The sequence below is a fragment of the Lissotriton vulgaris genome, chromosome 6, assembly GCF_964263255.1.
Source record: "Lissotriton vulgaris chromosome 6, aLisVul1.2, whole genome shotgun sequence".
In the NCBI taxonomy this organism is placed as follows: Eukaryota; Metazoa; Chordata; class Amphibia; order Caudata; family Salamandridae; genus Lissotriton; species Lissotriton vulgaris.
Window position 1 is genome coordinate 828,032,558 of NC_141694.1, and position 23,792 is coordinate 828,056,349.

The window sequence follows — 23,792 nt, forward strand, 5'->3', positions numbered from 1 at the left end:
CAGCCACGTCTTCAATCTCAATAAGTAAGGAATATATAAGAGCTTACCTCTGCCCGCCACCACCACCGTCTCAACTCTCACAGCCGGCACTACAGCCGCCGCCTCCTCCCCTGAAGAATTGCCCTCCGCCTCCGTGTCGAGCACCACCACCTCCGCGCTGGCCCCGCCACCAGATGTTCCACCTACAAAGTACATTTAAGAATGTTAGAATAAACCACTCACTAGTATTTGGTCTAGGAATGAAGACATGTGAAAACAATGTAATTTGTGACTGTCTACTCTAAAGTAAAAATAAATGTCCCTTTTTCTAGGGAAGGGTGTTGTCTTGCTGCACTTTTTGGCACAACTGATGAAGGCTGGCTTTTTAACATGCACCATTTTTCTCCACACAGACAGAAGATGGACTTCTAACAACAAGATCAAGTTGAAACCAGGTGAGAGCTCGGCTCGACCACAAGAAATGTCTTCAATTAATCGTCAGCACTAACCACTTTTCCATTATCAGTTAAACGTTTAGTTTTATTATGACTTCATTTTAATAAATGTGTTTACTTTTAATAAAGCTTTTAAACTTAAATAGACTCTGTGTTTTTTGGTCCAGACTAGAGTGACTGAGCGAAAGGTTTTGCAATTTTTGCAAGCATGAGTCCGTGCCTCTGACACTTCTTGACTCTGACTCCGTACTCTTGAGCTACGTTGGATAATCATCATTGGGGATCAATCATCGATGAATTCGGGAGGTAAATGACTGTGCCACTCTATGTAGTCAGTCAGTAAGGACATTGGGGGTTCAAAGTCTGTTATCACAGAGGTATGTGGAAACTCTAACAGCGCCTATTATAATTGATAAGCAATGCACTATTTATTGTCCATAGTTCTGTTTCTGCAGAAGAATTGTCCCCGCAACAGTAGTGGTATGGATTGTCCTCCTATCCAAACCAAAAGGTAGTATCTTATTCTTTCTTGGTGGTCATTTACATTTTATAGTTGGGAATTTTCAAAGCAGATAGAACACTTCAAAAGACATTATGGACAATCCCAGAGGACTGCACTAAGTTGATAGAGCTATTGCTGACTAGAATGGGAGTTTCGCCAACCGTGCAATCTTAGTTAGCTACACAGACAGACTAATAATAATAATCTAGTAATACCACAGGGAGTCATAGTAGAGGCAGGATAAGAATTTAGATACAGTTTACAAGAAGATCAAAGACGATTTTGAAAAAATCAAATGAGGAACGCTAGGAAAAATAGGTACTAGTCTAAAATGAAAACTTACTGGGGCCAGCGAAAGAGCCCTCGCCTGCCCGATCCTGGCCCTGTTCAACAGCATCCGCCGCCGCCTGCTGCTCCTGTGTCCCCTCGCCCCTGGGGGGAGCTGACGTACAACATGAAAGAAAGAACAGAAAACATGGATGATTGTTGCTTGTCAATGTCAACCAAATCAAACATTTCAAAACAACAATAACAAAATATTTCCGCGAAATTATATTGATTAGGGTTAGTTTTGATTGATTTGGTGACCTGCGACTTCGAAAGTCACGTAACTCACTAAACAAAGTACTGAAAGGTTTACCTAGGACTGGCAGGCAGCAGTCCGCAGGCAAGACGCAAAGTGACAGACAAACTCCATTGTGATTTCAGTCAGATCAGTGACAACACTAACAGTTGCCTGCTACATAACCAGTCATTTAAATAGTCAAACTATCAATCCACCGCCACTATTTTTCTTATTGTCAGGGGTACAAAGGAAGGGGCAGATTTAAGCCCCTTGCGGCTCTTTTGCTCCGTTCTTGCGTGGCTTTTGTGACGCAGCAGCTGAACAAAAGAGGCGCCATGGTGCGGCGTATAATATTATAACAACGTGACGCATTTGGGAGATGCATCCCGTTATAAAGCCCTGCGCCATCAGGGGGCGTTCCGGCGCAAGGAAGGGCATTCCTGCGCTGGAACACATCCTAAAAGTGGCTGAGGGAAATCTACAAAATTTCAATCAGTCACCTTTAGGACAATGATGCGTCACACAAACCCTGCACCTGCTTGAAGCAGACGTACGGCTTGACCCAGCATTGGGGAGATAGGGTACCCCATAGCATTGCTGGAGCTGCGCCATCGTTGCGACGCAACTCCAGCAGTAAAGCTTCAGTGACGTTTTGGGCCCATGGTGCGCCGCATTGCAAATACGGCGCACCATGTTTGGTGGTGGTAGCAGGCCGCACAATTACTGGCGCATCCCTGCTACTTTGCAGGGATGCGACGGTAATTGCAATTCTGCCCCTTAGGGGCATACTTACTTACGCGTTCTGGCGCATCTCCAGAGATGCGCCAGATCAAATGCGTCACGCGAAACTACCCTTGCGACACGGCAGATGCGCCTCATTTACAATGCGGCGCGCCCTGGCGCAAGGGTAGGCACTTGCATGACGCATCTCATCACGTAGGATCGGCGCATCGCTGGAGTCACGTCGCCAACGCAATGCAACTCCAGTAATGCTCAGGGCCACCCAATACTTAACATGCTGTGTCAGTCCTTACGCCTGCTTCAAGCAGGCATAAGGATTTGAATTGATGTAGCAGCGTTGCAGAAGTGCCTGCGTTAAATCTTGTAGATTTCACGCAGGCACTTTTGCGAGGCGCACAGCCGCCGGACCGCCCACCCTGCGTACTGGGAACGCACCCATTGTGGCGCAGGCCCATGGCTTTATAACGTGACACATCTCCCTAGATGCGTCACGCTGTAAATGACTCGCAGGGATGCGCCACGTTTACGCCGCTGTTGCGTCACGCAAGGCAACGTAAACGTGGCGCAAGGGGCTTGTAAATGTAATCTGCCCCCTAGTGTCTAGCATTACGCAGTTCTGTAAAGTACACTCATACATAATAGTTACTCAGGCCAATGAGACCACAAAATAGAAAACAAATAAGCATAGTAGCAACGCCACTGAGAAGGAGAGCAGTGCACCTGAAATGCACAGAAGATTTTGAAATATAATTTAACTACAATGTAATCGTCAGCAGCATTATTGGCTTGCTCCATGTAAAAAACAAATATTTGCAATACAACAACACAGAGCAGGAGAAAACATAGTAGTGAGTTATGAAATAGCTACTACTACTCACCAAGCCCGGGGATCTCCAAGCCGAGCTGGTCCAGCAGGTCGCGCTCCCGGTCCAGGAGGTCCGTCCAGCGGTGGGTGGCCTGGCTGTAGGTGCGCTGGACCCCGGAGAGTTGGGACATGGCCCAGCACACCTTCTGCCACCGCTTCCGGCGCTCCCGGATGTTGTAGCCGGCCGCGATCCTGCCGCCTCCCGCGATGGTCCTGGGCAGGCGGCGCTGGACGAAGTAGACCATCGCGCCCACTTCCTCCGGGCTGAAGATCTCCCGTCGCGTCACCTGCTCCCCCCTCAATCGCCCGCATGCTGTCCTGGCACGGGGTCCAGGACTCCTCCTCCCCGCCGCCGCTGCGGCCCTCAAGTGCCTGGGCAGCTTCACGGCGCCTGGCTTCACCATGGTCTGGGCAGGTAAGGTAGGAAGTAGAAAATTAAGAAGGAATAGGATAGAGAAGAAGAAAAGAAAAGAGCTTAAAAAAGTAGTTTAAAAGTAAACAGAAATAGCAGAAAAGACAAAAATATACAGCTAGGAAAAGAGAGGGATAGATAAGAAGCAAAATCGTTCGAAAAAAAACTGAAAACAAGCAAAGGATGGCAAAGATAGCAAGAGGATAAACACCATGCCCAGACACAGGAAATGAATGAAAAACAAGATGGCCGCCCGTTCACGAGCGCGAAAGTAAGTTCGCACACGATTTTCCTCGCGATCTCGTGCGAACTTGTACTCGCAATGCGCTTACTTCGCGAGATTATACATAGCGGGCGGAAACGGAAATACGTCACGCAAACAAAATGGCCGCACCCGTACTCGACCTTGGGGTAAATTCGCGTGTTGCGCTGCAAGCGGCTCACGAATACTGCAAAAAACATCGCGAAATAACACGCCGCAAAAAAATATAAAGCTCATTCGCACGAATTGGCGGCTTCCGCGGTCGGTTTCGCACGACGCCGAGCCTCGTGAATAGCGCAAAATTACCGAAAAACGATTTTTGCAAAAGCAAAACCAATGAGCAGGTGCAAAAGGTCAATCTCATGACTTGTAACGATTCCCTGTAGTGCTTCCTGAGGGGGCCCTCCAGAATTCGGTTGCCTACTTGCAACTATTGTGTGACCCTGCTCTGACCTTAACTGTATGCCACAAAGGTCCTGATTTACAGCTAAGGGAGCAGACAAGCAGGTGCCAGGCTGGAACTTCAAATTCAGTGACACATTAATTAGCCCCTAATTCATTATTGTCAGTTGAGGCAGGGCAGGTGTTGTTAATAAACTAACCCCAAATTAATTCATGTCAGTTGAAGCAGGGCAGGTGTGCTTGCTTTTCCCCCCCATCTTCTACAGTGATGATGAACCAGAGGGTGGCATTGATGTAACAGAGGGTGGCATGGGTGAAAGAGAGGGTGGCAGTGGTGAAACAGAGGGTGCTGGGAGGCTGTGATGATGAACCAGACGTAGAAACAACATAGTCGCGACCGTTGCGAGCCGACAAGTAAGTTCGCAATTGCGAACTAGTACCAAATCCTCGCGAACTGGCAGAAACCCTTGCGAACACACAAAAAAAATCCGCAAATTCGCGGGAATTCGCGAATTTTGCGGATTGCGAGTTCGCAAATTCGCAAAATTCTCCCATGCTTAGCCCCAGTGTACGGTGTGCCCGCTCGAGGAGGAACATGGAAGAGAGGTCCGTACCAAATAGTTTGCGCATCATCTCCTCAACATATTTTTCCATATTCTGGATATCTGTAGTTTCTGCGACCCCAGTGATGCGGATGTTGTTCCTCCTCGATCTTGCTTCCAAGTCCTTATTCTTTTGTTTTATTAATTGGAGTACTCCGTCCATACCCCTCAGCTGCTTGTCTAGTGCCGTCTGGCCTCCTCCGCTTCTGTGAGTCTCGTTTCCTTCACGCTCATGCACCCCTCCTGTTTTTCAACTTGCTGCGTGATTCTGTCCATTCTTTCTGCCAGCGAGTCCATTTTGGAGTCCATTCCTTGGAGACTGGTTTTGAGATCTTTAAACATGGCACGGATATCATCTTCAGGTGGCTGAGATGTCATGTCATCCCCAGCCTGTTCCTGCTGGCCTCCGTCAGCGCCCGCAGACTTTCCAGTTTTTTTACTTTCAAAGGTGATTTCGGGCTGGCGCGTTTCTGGTTTCCCCATAGCGAGTCCATGTACCGTCCAATCTATGCTTGCTGGTAGCGCAGTTGATGCGCTGAGCGTCGTCTGCTCTCCTCCAACGTTGCAAGCGTCCTCTTTCCGCTAGAAATCTCTGTTCCCTTGTCCGGGGAAGTCGTCCATATAATTACTATCTAGTGGTGGGGAGTATCTTCGCCAGTCGTCTGCGTGGTATTTCACAAGGGCACCATTTGCACCTATCCCTCTACATCAGCAGGGAGTTTTATACTAGGAACCCCATCCACAGCAAGTGGGTGAGTGCCCAGATCTGCGCAGTTCAGCCAGTCCCCAGTCTCAGCCGCACGGCTGGCCCCGTCTCGACATACAGCTGCCACAGCAAGTCCGCGAAATTGCTATTCACAGCGATATGGCACTCCAGGCGCTCTTGCTACTTTTTTGATTTTTTTTCGTGACCGTGACATGTTACTCAGATCTTCAAGCGGGCAGGGGAGTGCCTCTGCCACACATCATCTCTGCGCCACACTTCCATACATGTTCAAATCACTGGTACAATGTAATTTCCAGGTGTGCGTCCAACAGAACTTGCGCAACTCACCAGCGTCCCACACTCAATGTTTTATAAGTGGTCTATATTACGGTCTGGCTCACGCAGCAGGGCAATATCACTGCATAAGAGATCAGCTCGCGCCGTTCCTGCCCATGCTTCAGGTTTCCAATGCAGGCTTGGTCTCCCCTTACAAAATGGCAGCCGTTCGAATACTGTTCCTGCCAGCCCCGCCGCCTAGATCAGCATTAGCCGCCGCTTCTCCACACTGCGCCCAGGCCTCACTATCATCCTTCTAGTGTCTGCCGTCTCGGCCGCTCACCCACTCTCCTACTCCTCACTGCAATGTCGGCGCTGGCCTCCAGGCTCCATCGCACCACGTCAGACCCACTCAGTTTGGCCGCCTCACTCGGGAGTCACCCACCTCAACAAGCATCCTCAGTCCGCGGCATCCCACCGTCTCACGTGTCCATGGGGGGTTCGCAGGACAGCTCAAGCATTACTCCTCGGCATCGACGGCACTACTCCAAGCCGCCTCCTTCTACACCACATCTTCGAGGATGCAATCCCCGCTGCGGCGGCGCCGCACCACCACTGCCGCTTCTTCGTGTAGATAAATTGGCGCCAATCAACCCCCTCCGTTTGCCTCACCCCGTCGCCAGAAATTATTGCGGGGAGCCGCGAGCGCACCAGAGTGCGAGCCCCGCCCTTTCTCTGTCAGCCAGGTCCGCGATCCCGCGCCAGTCGCCACATACGTTGCTCCGCCTCCGGGTGTCCTCTCCACGCCAGGTCCCCGGCTCCGCGCAAATTATTGAGGCAGCAGGCCTCTCCCTCGCGATGCCGCTTCACACGGCCTCCGGGTCAAATTGGACACTGAAAGTCCGGCACAGTCCTCGGGCCACACTCCTCAGCTCACGTGTGGCTTCAGGTCACCGCTGGACATGTCATAACCGGATTAATTACGTATATTTTAGCCTCAGCCGGCGGAGCTGCTTTAACAAGCAGCCATACCGCAGCGCGGCGAAGCCACGCCCCCGTCTAGAGAACTAAGATTGAGGAATTCTAATGGCCTGCGCAACGAGCTCTATAAGTTAAGACCAGATAAAATTGCCCCATACCTGCAAGCAATGTTTGGAGAGAGAAGGAGGGTGGGTTCACTTCCATCTAATCAAAGGACAGCAACATTGCTCACCATTCGTAAAGAGTGCAAACCCAGATGTAAATGATCCTCCTATAGATCCATCTCTGCTGAATACGGAACCCAAAATATTGGCAAAATATTTGTCAAACCAGCTCACACAGGTCATTAGTGGGCTGGTATATCCCGAACAATCGGGCTTTATGCCCCATCGTAACACGGCGATGAATCTGAGAAGAGTGCATGGAGTGCTGGGTAAGGTGGCAACCATCCAGGAGGTGGCAGTAATCATCCCATTAGACACCACTATGGCGTTTGACACCATTGAATGGCTATACCTTTTTGTGGTATTGGAAGAACTGGGGTTCGAACCTGGCTTTATTGGATGGGTCAAACTCCTCTACTCTAAGCCGCTAGCACAAGTGGTCGTCAACAATAAAAAGTCTGAAACTTTTTAACTCAGTCGTGGGACCCGCCAGGGTTGTCCATTATCCCCCCTACGCTTTGCCCTCTACCTGGAGCCATTAGCGGAATGGATCCGTAAAGATCCAGTCATGCGTGGGCTGTGATGCTCAGAAGACTGGGAGAACCGCATCTCTTTGTATGCGGATGACATTCTTTTATATTTAGATTCCCCCAAAATGTCCCTCAGTAGAGTGCTTGATATATTTACAGTCTTCGGCAGATTGTCGGGGTATTTAATTAATTGGAGTAAGTCCCTTATGTACGTCCTCAGTGGGGAATCTCCCCTCCCCCCCGGGGATTGTCAAATATAAACAACGACAACAGGTTTTATACCTGGAGGTATCGATCACCACAGAAGCTAAATGCCGATATGACTGCAATTTGCTCCCCCCATTACAGAGATTAAGACGTGATATTGCAAGTTGGAAGGAGCTCCCGCTCTCGATGCTGGGGAGGGCCTCTTTCTTTAAGATGATGGCACTGCCACGTTTCCTATATGCCCTGCAGAATTCCCCCGACCTAGTTCCAGCAAGATACTTTAAGGAGATTGAGGGACTGCAGCGACAGTTATTGTGGGAAGGTAGACCCCGTATAGCAATGAATGCATTGGTTTTGACCTGGTATGATGGAGGAATAGGTCTTCCAGGCCTCACGCAGCATTACCGGGCTACGTATCTAGCAGCCATCAATCAAGGTACTTATCGGAGTGCGGATGATCCTGGATATGCCATGGATAGATCGCAATTACCTGTTGGAAACTATCATAGAGCCCTATACTCTAAGTCCAAGAAATTCCACCTTACAGGACCAACAAAACACACAGTCCAAGCCTGGGGTGGGGGCGGAAACTCACACTGGCGACACCACTGTGGGACTCAGAACAGCTGGGGACTCTGAGAACCTCGAAGGGGTTCAATAACTGAGACCTCATTGGAATCTCGAAAATTGGAGACCTTTGGATGAAGGGTGATATATTAACATTTGCGCACAAAGCGAGTTAGGTCCTTGGAGGGGCTGAGGGAGAGCTGGACCGTTTTATAATGTCAAAACACACACAAAAATGCCCCCTTCTCACACTACTTGCAATATGACTTTAACAGCGACCAAATAAACAAATTCATTAAATCTGGTCTGGTACACTTATTTATACCTATTATTCATATATTCTTTATGGAAACTAGTATACTCCAGAAAATTTGAAAGGCAGTAAAAGAATACACATATCAAAAAAGCACTTACAATCTTATTCAATCAGCAAAATACATTTCAAATTCACATGAAACATTATAACAACACCTAAGGAAATAACATCAAAAAAATCAAAAAATACATCCAACAAACATGTACAAAATCCAATTCATCAATTTGAAATACACCAAATCATTTCATTAGTTACAATCCTAAAAAGACATAATTCATAACAAGAGCAACAAAGCTTGTGTCTCTTAATCAAAATCACTAGATGTAGTAATTGGCTCTTGGTGGATTTGCCGACGCGTTTCAGGTTCGGGTCATTACTCCCCAAACCCTCATCAGGGCTCTGTTAATCATCTGTTTAGGATGCAAAAAAACATGAAGTTTTAATGACAACCTGTTGTCCTCTTCCCTAGCTGTCATGACGTTTGGACAAAATATATTTGTACCTGTGTCTTCCTAAGCAGGGGACATTTGGAGGAATTGCTCAGAGATAGGGGACTACGACCACCATGCCCAGTTGTTCTGCAATGAGATGATCCACAGAGGATACCCAAGGAAGCTCTTGAAGCATTCCTACAAAAGAGCTCGATTTACTCCCTGAGAAGCGGTATTATAAACGAAAGAAAAGAAGGAGCTAGATCGATTGGTATGTGTGACCACTTTTGGGCCGAATACACACAAGCTTAGACAAGCTGTGCTAAAAAATTGGCACCTTTTGGAGGACCTGGAGTGTCCCTTCCCGCGCCCTATTTTTGCATACAAGAAGAATCGGAGCTTGGGACAACAAATTGTTAGAACAGATCTTCCAAAGCCTCAACCTAAACATGACCTCCTTGCCTTGTGGGACATGTAACCAATAGAAGGCCACCATAAATGTGGCAATTGTGTTTCATGTGGTAGTACTATCGAAGGAATCGAGTTTCAACAGTAGGGAGTAAAATGGAAACATATTGGGTTTTCGAACTGCAGGGCACGAAACGTAGTTTATGTGATAATTTGCCCTTGTCGCAAGATTTACATAGGCAAAACAAACCAGCAGGTCAACCTGCGTATAGGGCAGCACTGGTCGAGAATAAAAAAGAAAATACTGACTGCGCCCATGGTTGAACATTATGTGGAGATGTCCCGTAATGAAAATGATTTCAAATGGTCAGTCCTTTTCACAATGAATAACGCACAGCACTCTGTTGACATTGACAAGAAGCTTCTTGAAAAAGAAGCATATTTGATTTTGAAATTTAATTGTATAATGACTGGGCTGAATAGTATGTCGGAATTGTCAAGAATCTGAGGTTTGGTGTCCCGCTGCTGGTTTGCAGGTTCTGTGGAGATAGCAATATGCAGCATTAAAATGGCATGGTCTCGAAAAAATAACGGGACCCATTGGAAAGATTAATGTCTATAAGCCACCATCTACAAGCCACCATTAGAATGAGATTCTATTCAAATCTGGCCACACAGCTAGCGACGCTTCAAATAATTCCCCCTTCGAATGAATGTGGTAATTATTTTACCATGGACTATCTGAACACTTTCGGGTGGCCCACGGTAATATACAAAATTCCGTTCGAAACTACAGCTCCCATGATGCATCTAAACACAAGACTGGATTTTTTAAGTAATTCAAAATGGTCGCCGGTCTTAGACACAACGAGTGAAGGAAGCAGCAGCATTGACTTTGTCTAAGTGGAGCAGACCACATTTCAGGTAATGCCCAGGCATACGCGCAGCGGTTGCTCACAGATTCTGATTAAAACGGAGAGAACGCGACTGACATATTATCGCGCCTCTCTTTATATAGAGTGATTAATTCCTTCTGAAATGACTTTAAGAGGCGAGCCTTAGAAACGCCGAGCCCCGGACGGGGCAGCAGACGGGGGCGAGAGGAACCACCTCGCTTTATCAAAGAAAACAGGTAGGATAGGAGATTATTACACAATCTAAACGTTTAAAAACAGCAGTACAATAAGTGTAGGTCCTTATTGAACGTTATTGTTCCAATAGGTGTAAGCCACAGCTACTTGGGAATAGGTGGCGCAGCCCAGCTGTGTTATGAGAGTGGACTATAAACAAGGTATGGGAGGCTTGTAGTATTTATAAAGGTAACAAAAATGCCATTTGATACGAGCAATGCTGCTAAAAGCATCATATGTTTCTTTGTTACATAGGACAAAAGTAAACAGAGACAGATATTCCTCCGCCCCTCCCACAGCGCCAGTCCGCGCAGACGGAGGTATGGAATTTATTATTAACTCTACTTAGTTTACGACCGATTGAAAAATTCATAACCTATACATAGAAGTAATATGTGGTTAATTTCTAGATTATAAAGTGCGCCATCCACTTTTCGAAGAAAAAAGTGAATCTAATGACAGAAGTGACTAATGGTCACCAGCTTAGGAAGACACAGGTACAAATATATTTTGTCCAAACGTCATGACAGCTAGGGAAGAGGACAACAGGTTGTCATTAAAACTTCATGTTTTTTTGCATCCTAAACAGATGATTAATAGAGCCCTGATGAGGGTTTGGGGAGTAATGGCCCGAACCTGAAACGCGTCGGCAAATAGTGCAAGTAGTGTGAGAAGGGGGCATTTTTGTGTGTGTTTTGACAATATTAACATTTGCGGCACTACAGCAGGAGTATGAGTTGGCCAACTCCGAGTACATTAGGAAACCTACAGATTTGGCATGCGTTGCGGGCACACTTGGAGACAGGCTCCTTTCCCCCCTGAAGCCTCGCCCCTAGAAGATACCTACCTAAAAAAGCGATCTAACTGATTTATAAAAAGTTGATAAACAACTCTCCAGATCCTCTTGTACAGACGAGGGAACATTGGGCGGATGATGGGCTGGAACTGGATGATGAAGAATGGCAGGAGGCTATGGCCTCCACGCGGGGCTGGCAATTTCCGCAAGACTACGCCTCGTCCAGCTCAAAATATTGCAGAGTATACGTCACTGGGCCCCGTTTGGTCTGTATGGGAAGGGCGGAGGGAGGAGAGTGTAGAAGAAATTGTAATCAACTGGGTACTTTCAGGCATATTATATGGGAGTGTGAGCACGTCCAAAGATACTGGTGCAGAGTACATGAAGTCATGAGTGAGGTGCTTGCAATGACTGTCCGTCCTGAAGCTAAAAGGGGCCTCCTGAATATATGGGAGCCAACCGATATCAATTAAAGACAAACTATGGGCTACAGTGGGATTTATGAGTGCAAAACGAATTATTGCACAGTTGTGGTGAGCCACACTGCCGCCTAAAATTGTCAAGTGGAAAACAGACATAGACTGATGCATGTTTAGGGAAAAAACTGTATATACAGCACGGGCTGTCCCCAAGAATGGTCAGCTGTTTGGAACAAATGGAATGTGTATTGTGGGAATATTTGTAACCCTCCCGTAGTTTTCTCAATCAAAGGGTCTTTTGATCCTTGAATGTGTTGTTTGCCTATGCTAGACCTATTATAAATCGATGTAAACTTGTCTATGTGATTCAATTCACTTTCTCTCAAATGATACTTGTATTGTTGAATTTTATTCGTTTAATGAAAATAAATGTTGATTGAGGAATTACTACTGGGACTAGAAAATCAGCTAGCAGCACTGTCTAGAGGACTATGAATGAGGAATTGCAACTGGGAACAGAAACGCACCTGCGGCACTGCCTAGCGGACTAATAATGGGGTATTACCACTGGGACCAAAGAATCAGCTAGCAGCACTGTCTAGAGGACTAAGAATGAGGAATATCTGACAGGACCAAAGAAGCAGCTGCAGCACTGCCTAGAGAACTAAGAATTATGAATTAACACTGGGGCCAGAGACACAGCTGCAGCATTGCCTAGAGCATTTAAAATGGAGGAGTTACTGACAGGACCAGAGAAGCAGCTAGCAGGGCTGTTTAGAGGACTAACAATGAGGACTTACTGACGGGACCATAGAAGCAGCTAACAGCATTGCCTAGAGGGCTAAGAATGAAAAATTACCATTGGGAACAGAGACACATCTGCAGCATTGTCTAGAGGACTTAGAATGAGGACATACCGAGGGGACCAGAGTGGCAGCTAGCAGCACTGTCTGAAAGACTTAGAATGATGAATTACCGATTTGACCAGAGAAGCAGCTAGCAGCACGGTCTAGAGGACTTAGAATGAGGAAGTACTGACAGGACCAAAGAAGCAGCTGAAGCACTGGCTAGAGGACTTAAATTGTGGGAATTACCGACAGGACCAGGGAAGCAGCTGCAGCACTGTCTAGAGAACTAAGATTGGGGAATTACTACTGGGACTAGAAAACCAGCTGGCAGCACTATCTAGAGGACTATGAATGAGGAATTGCAACTGAGAACAGAATCGCACCTGTGGTACTGCCTAGCGGACTAAGAATGGGGAATTACCACTGGGACCACAGAAGTAGCTAGAAGCATTGTCTAGAGGACTAAGGATGAGGAATTACTGACAGGACCAAGGAAGCAGCTGCAGCCCTGCCTAGAAGACAAAGAATGATGAATTACCACTGGGACCAGAGACACAGCTGCAGCATCGCCTAGAGCATTTAGAATGGGGGAGGAACTGACAGGACCAAGGAAGCAGCTGCAGGACTGCCTAGAGGATTAAGAATGAAGAATTACTATTGGGAACAGAGACACATCAGCAGCACTGTCTAGAGGACTTAAAATGTGGGATTTACCGACGGAACCAGAGAGGCAGCTGCAGCATTGTCTAGAGGACTTAGAATGAGGACTTACGATGGGACCAGAGTGGCAGCTAGCAGCACTGTCTGGAAGACTTCAAATAAGGAATTCCCGATGGGACCAGAGTCGCAGCTAGCAGCACTGTGCGGAAGACTTAGAATGAGGAATTACCAATGGGACCAGAGTAGCAGCTAGGAGCACTGTCTAGAGGAATTAAAATGAGGTGTTACCTTTGGTACCAGAGACGCAGCTAGCAGCACGTCCTAGAGGACTAAGACTGAGGAATTATCGGCTGGACCAGGGAAGCAGTGAGCACCTTCCAGAGGACTATAAATGAGGAATTACCACTGTGACCAGAGACACAGCTGCAGCACTGTCTGGAGGACTAAGAATGAGGAATTACCACTGGGAACAGAGACACAGCTGCTGCACTGCCTAGAGGACTTAGGATGAGGGAGTTACTCATGGGATCAGAGAAGCAGCTAGCCGCACTCTTAGAGGACTAAGAATGAGGAATTACCACTGGGAAGAGAAACACAGCTTCAGCACTGCCTAGAGGACCTAGAATGAGTAATTACCACTCAGACCAGAGAAGCAGCTGTAGCAAACTAAGAATGAGGAATTCATGATTAGACCAAAGAAGCAAGGAGCAGCACTGTCTAGAGGGCTTAGAATGATGAATTACCAATGTGACCAGAGAAGCAGGTAGCACCACTGTCTAGAGGACTTAGAATGAGGAATTACTTACAGGACCAAAGAAGCAGCTGCAGCACTGGCTAGATGACTTAAATTGTGGGAATTACCGACAGGAACAGAGAAGCAGCTGCAGCACTGTCTAGAGGACTAAGAATAGTGAATTACCATTGTGATCAGAGGCAAAGCTGCAGCACTGCTTAAAGAACTTAGAATGAGGAATTACCAATGGGACCAGAGTTTCAACTAGCAGCACTGTCTAGAGGACTAAGAATGAGGAATCATCACTGGGACCAGAGTGGCAGCTGCAGCACTATCTAGAGGACTTAGAAGGCGGTATTGCCACTGACACCAGAGAATCAGCTGCAGCACTGTCTAGGGGACTAAAAATGAGGAATTACCACTGGGAGCAGAAAACCAGCTAGAAACACTGTCTGGAAGATTATGATTGGTAAATTACCACAGGGACCAGAGAAGCAAATAGCAGCACTGTCTGTAGGACTTAGAATGAATAATTACCACTGGGACCAGAGAAGCGAGTAGCAGCACTGCTTAGAGGACTAAGAATGTGTTAATTATCACTGGGACCAGAGAGCAGCTAGCACCACTGCCTGGAGGACTTAGAATTAGCAATCACTGATGGGTCCAGAGAAACATCTAATAGCACTGTCAAGAGGACTTAGAATGTACCGATCCATGTAGGGTAACGTTCATTACCCCAAATTGCGTAAATTATAGTGTTATTGTGACTTTTTTTAATAGAAGGAATTTAGATTGGAGCTTATTCTGAGCCCTATGCAAAATTCGTCAGCATGCACATAAATAAGAGTGCACAAACTGAAAGCAAAAATAAATAAATTCACCACTCTCCTAATTAAACTAAGTAAAATGTTGCATCTGGAATAAGGGTATTGCACACATGTTAAACAATCCAAAAAATAAAGAAATATCATGAGAACAAAAATGGAGTCTGCAACGAAAATAAACATGATTCAAACAGGGGCTACATTTACAAAATGTGAAGAGTTAACAACTAGTGTTTGTCTTTCAGTTAGTGCGTGAAAGTTATTTTAAATAAAACGAGAAAAAAAGGATTTTATCTACAAAAAGTGTATGTTAACAAATAATGTTTGTCATAGGCTAATAGGCTTTGAATTCACATGTGAAAGTTGTCGTAAATAAAACGGAAAAAAGGATTTTATCTAAAAAAAAATGCACGCTATACTATATGTTAGTCAAAGCAGTGGCATTAGCGTACAATACATCATGCACATTGTACATAGGGCTATGCGATTAAAGAGACCAAAAAGAACATTCTTTATAAAATGCTAAAGCCTGCACAAAAATCAAATATTGCGCAAACACAGAGATAAAAAGCCTTTAAAGAAAGGATACAAGTAATAGGCCAATACTCCAGGGGAGGGTCGAGACCTGAAAATGTGAGACAAATGAAAGCCATAAACAAAACAAAAGCAAGCTTTTACGAATGACACATATTTGAATGAACCGCCAGCGAGGGGCGGCATTATAGCTCACATACCAAACACAGCCTGCCTCTCAGAGCAGCACCTGCATTGCCTAGGCTTGACCTAATCACTTTTAAGCACGCTTGAAGGGAGTGTTTGATTGGAAGCTTTTTTTTATTTATTTGAAATAGACACTGACTCCGACACTGTGAAAACAGGCTGTGGAGAGAAGATAGGAATCATTTTCTTGACCAGTATCTGAGCATTCTTTACTCTGTCCAGTTGCTGTTCGGCTGTCTTGAGTATACAACATTAACATCATTCAGTTTTGTATGAATTATGATTGTACTTGACATGGATGCAAAACAGAGTTGACATACATGAGGGTTTTTTCAGCTGGTGTAGTTTGAAAAAGGTATCCTTGAGTGTCACCACAAGCGAATTTTCATGATTCGATTGCTGTTGGCAATCTAAGAGAGCTGTGCAAAACCTGGATGCTGTAGAAAGTGGGTAAAAGGAGATGTTGGTTGAGTACATATAGGATGTGATAATGGCATGTAAGAGGAGTACAGTTGCTATATTAAGTTTCAAGTCATGCTCACTGTAGTAGGCTTGCTCTGTATACAGTGTCCACCTGAGGTGAACACTGTGCACTGAATCCAGGCAACCCTTAATGATAGTGCTTAGGTCCCTGAAAACCAGAGCTCTCAAGGGGTATCTGTGGAGAGCAGCTAAGGCTTATTCAGGAGGGTGTAAAGTGGGTGCATACCACTATAGTCAGTCAGTAAGCTTACGCATAACAAGGAACCACACCAGGTGAGTATAACAATATGTTGCGTTTATCATTGCACACTAGACACTAACTAAGTATAACTCCTACCCAGAGATATCAAATACACATAAAGAAAACTTCAGAAATAGGTAAGTAGCATTAGAAAACATATAGGGCACAACTGGCGGGCCAAACCACATACTAAAATAGTGGAATTTGAAATGGGTACCACAACGGAACTAATACTCAAGGATGGAGGACCCCAGGGAAAGCAAGGAACCACCCAAGATGAGTAGCCGGGTGCAGAGTGGCTACAGCAGTTCAGACGTCCATAGAGTAACACTGGGTAAGTTGCAGTCGGATTTTTACGGTTCTATGACCCTTCCCAAAGGAACCATTTGGATCAAGGAAGCTTGGAGAGTCACCCCACCCATGGATACCCAGGAAACCCGGATACCAACACATACCTGGCGATGATGCAGGAACACAGGAGCTGTCCACAAGCTCTCCCACACCGATCAACAACTGCAGGATGGTCAGTGGCAGGCAGGACCACCCACAAGCCTTCGTAAGCTAAAACAATGGTTTGTGGGAGAAGGTGCGGTGTTGCTGACCAGCAAGGTCTGTGGGACTAACCCAGCTAGCGTAAGTCAGAGCTGTCCCTCAGCATGCAGGAGAGCCAACAGGAATCGATGAAGCCCCCTAGAGGACCCTCTGGCAGTGGGCACAGGGAGTTGCAGGGAAGCCTCAACAGCGAACACAGGAGATGAAGGCTCACGATCACGATGCAGAGGATGTAGGCAGGATGTCACTCTTGGAGCTGTGCAATGCTGAAGGCCGGGGCTTCTTGGAGCTTGAAGAGCTTTTGTGAAGAGAGCCAACATGCCTTGGCAACAGAAAACCGCTGTGGTACACAGGGTGGTGGTTCACGTCAGCTGGAAAGGGATTACAGTCACCAAAGTGGCAGGGAAGACTGGCCTGGCCTCTGGAGAGCCAAAAACAAAAAACAACCACCTGTGCTACAGAGCTGGGGAACGTCCATGGGACAACAGGATTAGCAAACCGCTCGTTGACCTAGAGATGCCTGCGGATGCAGGGAAGTGACTCCTTCACTTCAAGGGAAATTCCTTCTGGCTTGGGTGCAGGCTGAGTCCTTCGTGACTCAGAGGATGCACAGCCATGGAGTTGCAGAACTTGAAGATGCGCAGGGACAAAGATGCAGCAGGAATCATTCCCTGGAGAGCAGTCTTGTTGTGAGTCCTGGCTTGAAGAACGCAGAGTTCCAGAGTCCACCAGCAAAAGAGTTTTTGAACAGACTTCAGATGACAGGCAGTCAGATTTTGAAGTTGTTGTTGGGACGAATCTAAGGACCCACCCTCAGAGGAGCCCTTAAGTAACCAGAAAAAGGGGAAGGACATCTTCTGCGGTGACCCACCTATCGGGGAAGGGGTCAGGGAGCTACTCAACTGGCTTAGCCAGTCAGATGCTCCCAGGGGCCTAAATTCAACATGGTAGAACCAAGTGGCCACCTGGAGGAGCTCTGGGCACCTTCCTAGGAAGGAGTTGGATAGGGGGGTGGACACTCACCTGTCCTTTGTGTAGTTTCGTGCCAGAGAAGGAGCCAAGGGCTCCTCAATTTGGCAAAACTTGTTTATGCAAGGAGGGCAGCAAATGTGCTCTTCAATGCAGTTTAGCAGCACTCAGAAGCACCCCCAACCTACCTAATGCTAAAGAAGGGGCAGTCACAACTCTACTTTGCAGGAAATCCTTTGTTCAGCTTCCCCTGCCCGACTTAAGATCATCAGCAGGGGGCAGAACTCTGTCTAGGGTTGGCAGCAGCGCAGGCTCGCAGGCAGACCCTGTAAAGCTACGCAGGTAAGTATTGGGGGTCCTCTAAGGAGCCCCCCCCAATACATGGTATCATGCAACTGCCACTAGAATCAGTGCATTTGCATGATTCCAACATGTTTGATTCCAAACATAACCAGGTTCAAGCCATTATGTAGGTGGACATCTCAACTTGCCAGTGTCCACTACATACCTTAAAATGGATGTCCCACACTTACAAAGCCTAAAGAATGGAGCCCGGGGTTTGTTGAGGAAACTCTGCTCATGCAGAAGTAAGCACATACTTAGAATCTTGGACTGAAGGGCCTACCTTAGTGGTGACTTATAGGTTAAAAGTGTAGAGACCGGGATATAAGGGAAACCTCATATCCAAAGTGAAAAGTGCAAGCACCATTTCACGCACACTACAATAGCAACTCTGCAGACACAGTTTGCATGGACTCCCATAGGTGGAATAATACCTGCTGCAGTCCGAGGGAGACCCCTTGTGTTCCCATTCCCTGGGTACCTTAGTACCATATACTAGGCGCTTATAATGGTACCCCAATATGCCAACTGTGTTGTGTACAAAATTCCTACCATAGAATTTAGAGGAGAGAGCACTTCCACAGGGGTTCTGGTTAGCAGGATCCCAGTGAACTACAGTCAAAACACACTGACACCAGGCAAAAAGTGGAGGTGTCTATGCCAGAAAGATCCTATTTTTGTGTTCTCACTCATCCTTTTTATGAGGGTGTCTAGTTGTTTGGATGTCGAACAATGGACTTTGTTATAGATTTGAATGTCATGTGCCTAAGGTGTGCAAGGATAGTCCTTTGTCTCTAAAAGAGTTTGCATTAGGAGCATGAAGAGATTGAAGAGCATGAGAAAAGGAGAGAGTTGTAGGTTACAAGAAAGGGTTGTACTACTCTTGAGTGGATTTATTTATTATTAGTTCCTCTGAGTGTAGAGATGAGGGTGTTGTGGGTGATAGCATTAAATTCATCACAATTTGGGGAGTCTCTGAATATTGTTTGGTCCATTGGGCTAATGTGTGTAAGATGCTTTAATGAGTTAATGTTCTACACTGTTCCACTAATGGAATTCCTCATGTTCTTTCAAGAAAAGCTGAACCTATGGTTTACCATCTATCGACGCGACAAGCAGGCAGCAAAGGCACAAGGAAAGGCAGAGGATTATGAGTGAAAAGTGCAAAGGTTCAGCCCTTCCTGTCACAGAGACTATTACCTCCTCTTCCCCTTCCTTGTCCCATTACTTACTCCGTGTGTGAATGCATCCATTCGCCATTCCCCTTCCACAATTACAAAGTTGTCTTTGGTTTCCATTAAAAGTACAGAAAATACACATAGAACCTCTCAATACTCACAGTGCTTTCGCATTCCTGATGGGTTTTGGGCTGTTTTCCCGAGGTTGCCTCTATACTTTTTGGGTGTTGTGGCTCCTTTAAAGTATTTTATTTTTGACTACTTTTAAAGTATGTTATTTTTGACTTAAGAAACTTAGGGGCATATTTACAAGCCCCTATTGCCACCATAACTTCACTTTTAGTGACGGTGTGGTGGCGATAGGAGCGTTGCCTTATTTGTAAGGCAGCGTTAAGCTACTTAATGTGGCTTAATGCTGCCTTGTAAATAAGACACCCTTTCACGCTGTTATTGCGTGAAAGGGGAGGGCAATGGGTGTTGCGGTGGGCGTTCCACTGCAACACTCATTGATTTTGACGCTGCCCCTTATTTACAAGGGTGGCGTAAATAGGACGAAGCACCAAAATAAAGACCAGAGAAAACGTGGTCTTAAACAGGCGAAACGAGGAGAAATGCTTTATTTCTCCTTGATTTTTCGGTTTCCACGTGTGCTGCGTTGTGCAGCACACAACGAAACAGCAAATTGCCATTGGTTTGTGTGCAAGAACGTGACCCTTCCTCCACATAATAAAAAAAAATGACGTTTTTCAACTTCTATGTGTGGCGCGTTAGGCAGCACATATGAAAGTGATAAAACGTCATTTAAAGATTGTTTATGTGCAGGAAAGGAGACCTTCTTGCACATAAACAATCTTCCCCTCAATGCAGACACCCTTGCACTATGGTGCAACGGTGCCTGCGTTGGCGCTGAGCTGCAAGTTTAGCGCCAGCGCAGGGGGAAACACAGGGCTAAACCATTTTGTTGTAAATATGGTGTAGTCCTGTGTTTCTGAAGTGGCGGAATGAGACGTTAATATCGGTTAATGATCAAGTGGTTGAACTTGAATTCAGTGTGCACTATACAACATGATATATCTCAAATCAACTGTATCATCAGCATCATCATGCTACTTCTCATTACTTATTATCAGATTTTTTTACATGATTCTTCTTATGCTTTATTTATTTACATACATGAACATACACAGAATTGAATACCATGTAACATAAACAAGCTTCAATATGTACACAAAAATGATTAAACAGAACAATGAAATGATCTCAATCTTCGCGCCCAATGCATTTTGGGACTTAGTTCCTCCTCCATGGGCGATTCTGTAAAAGAAAATTAAACAATGTACAAGGATTGATCTCTTGCTTTGATGTCAAAGTGAACTAATGATTTTCACATTTAGGACATTTATTCTGTTTATTCTAGGCTACTGATGAGTAAACACCATACAATACTCTCAAGCTTATTCAATAGTACTGATGAAGTGGAGAAAAAAGGCGCAACGCCTCACTCTTTGTAAATATAATCCAAGGTACGTCACCACTGTAGGGATACTCATCCAAGTGAATGAAAAAAGGAATAGGTGAGACCTCCCTTTAAAGTTTAGGAGGGTGAGTATGCCTTAGAGCTCGTACCCAGCCCAATATGGAGCCACAGTTCTGATCGCTCCAAGACTGTATGGTCACCCAAACACTGGGCGAACGCATGATGGGCAGAGGAAGAGCATCAGGAAGAGACTGATGCAACAGCACTCTTTTTCTCACTATATCATAGTTGGGCAATCAGAAAATTGCAGCTATCACCCTAGGCTACAGCTGGGCTTATAAGTGAACCCACAATGCCGGTAGATAATGTTTTGGTGCTTTTATTGCACATAATGCAGTTTGCACATCCTGCCTCAAGCATTTTAGCCCACTCTGAAAATTCTGGTGAATGCCAATTGTGTTTTGCCTTCCCTGAACTTCATGAGATAATGTGTAGCAGTAGGGAACATATATATATTGCCATATAAAGGTCTTGTTTTTCAAAACATGTACTTCTGCATATTTGAGCAAAAACATTCTTTCCCTGAGGCTGACCCAGCATACTAGATTGTGTTCTCAACCTAGACGCTAAGGATTTCTACATGTATTTCTGTTTCCTGTGGCTTTGGCAGTGTAGTGCAGTTTGAGTTCCTAAGCTCAACAAGCCAAACTGCTCCTTTTGGAGTCATGGCATACTCAGTAGCCTATAGGAGTTTCTCTCTATCGTAATGCTGAGTGATAAAAAAGGGTTTGAACATAGCACAGAGGCTATAACTAAAGTAGCCTAAATGCAAAGCTGGAAGCTTATCCCCTAACAAATTTAGAATGTTCTTATAACCCTAAAAGAGCTGGCAGGTGGATTATTCAGTTGTGGGGCTGTGAGCTTGCTGCCCTTAAGAAATAAATAAACACGAAGGCCAAAGAGGTAAAATTATATTTGGGTTTGTTTGTGCTAGATAGAGGATGAGGACTGAGCTGATCTTTTGTAGGAGGGTCAGTCTTATTTCCATTTGGTTGGTTTTCTGCCTTTAAAGCTGTACCATGTGCCAAATACCTTATAATGCACTGGTTCACAACTTTTGGATTTTGTTTTATTGGCTATCCCTGGCACACAGGATGGCAAGAGTTTTGAATTTGATGCCAGATATTTTGGTTCTGTTGCGTTGTTTACTGACATGGATATGTACTGTCATGGCACAGGATTTAAAAGTAGTTAGATGTTTCCTGGCACAGGATTTATACAGGCTATTTTTCTTCTGGGGCACAGTGCAACAGATAGGGCCTTATTACGATGCCGGTCGGACATGCGTCGACTGACATTGTTTTTAAATAGAAACCGCCCGACTAGTAGTCAGATGTTCCATCCCACAAATTAGGATGCAACCTCACATGAGGCGGTAGAAACATCCATTTTCTACTGCAGTTTGTGTTGTAGTCGGAAAAGGGCTACAGCACAAGCTGCATTGGAAAAGTGGATGTTTTCAGACATGGATGTTTAGGGGTGCACCACAGTTGCCCCCGAGGCCTTATAGCGGAGGCTGTGGGTGGATGGGGGCCCTGCTAGGGGCCCCCGAAGTCCGTTGCTGACAGCCTTTCTATGCAGGTCGGACCGCCAATGGAAGGCTGTCTTAAAGGGACATCGTAATCACTATGGTGGTGCCTGAGCAGACACAGTTCCATTGTAGGGTACTTCATTCCGATTGACGGTCGGACGGGCTGCTTGCGCCCATCGGAAGCGTCGGTTGGTCCCTCCGCCTGCTTCCTCCAACCACAGCACATCATAATACGCCTGTCGGACCGTGCCACCAGTTGTCGGTCGGATCGCAACCGATGGCCTGTCATTTGCAATCCGACCAACATCGCAATGAGGCCCATAGTGTAAGAAATATTCCTCTTTTACATAATCCCTCCCAATTGCTTCATTTTACTGATGCTGTTAATGTTTGGGCTCGGTCTACTGGGACCCAGCTATCTAGGCCCTTGCATGAGCTCTGACACCTGACAATTTGGTGAACTGACTATAAAACTATGATTGGCACATTTAACTTACCTGTAAGTCCCTAATACTTGGTATTCAGTGTACCCAGGGTCACGAGTGAACTGCAGCATCTATTGTGCCACCACAAAAGTGACATTACAGGGTCAGTAGGGCTCGAAGTGGAGGAGGGTCTTTTGGCTTTAACCAGTGGCGTAGCAAGGTCAAGTGGCACCCGGTGCGAAAAATTTATTGTCACCCCCGGCTTGACAAAATGGCAAAAAATATGTGATTAAAACACATATTTTTGCGATTTTGTGACCCCCTCCCCTCAGTGATGACACTTGTCACCCCCGTTTTGACAAAATGGCAAAAATAGCACATATTTTTGCCATTTTGTCACCCCCCTCAGTGATGACAACCGGGGAGGCCCGCACCCACCGCACCCCCCTTCCTATGCCACTGGCTTTAACATGGACATGCTGCAGAATGCTCTCCCACTGGAATTGTGTTCCCTGAAAAATTAGCTGGGCTTCCCAAAATCCCTTAAGACTTGGTTCTTTAGCAATAGATTGACAGATATTGCTTTTTTTCCTGGTGTAGTGGTCTATGTGTCCGCCAGCGCTGAGATGCCTTCGGGTCGCCATGCACTTTATAAATCAGAGCATTGCATGGGATGTCTTCAGGCCTGCCCCTTCAGCCTGTGTGCAGTTTTAAAACTGAAAATTCAGCTGGCAAAGTAAAGCCTTTCCGAGGCCTAACTCTTCCTTTTTAATAATTATAAGTCACCTCTAAGGTAGACCCTGAATGCTCATAGGTCAGGGCGCATGATATTTAAAAGGTAGGGCATGTGTACTTATGTGTTATATCTCCTGCCAGTGAAAAGATAAAAAAAAAAACGTTTTTCGTTGTGTCCCATAAAAAAGCAATGGATTATATTACAACACCTTATTATGCATATCTTCATTTTAGGAATAGCTTGAACAATGATTTAAGGACTCAAAAATTCCTAGTAATTTAAAATCCAACCTAAAGG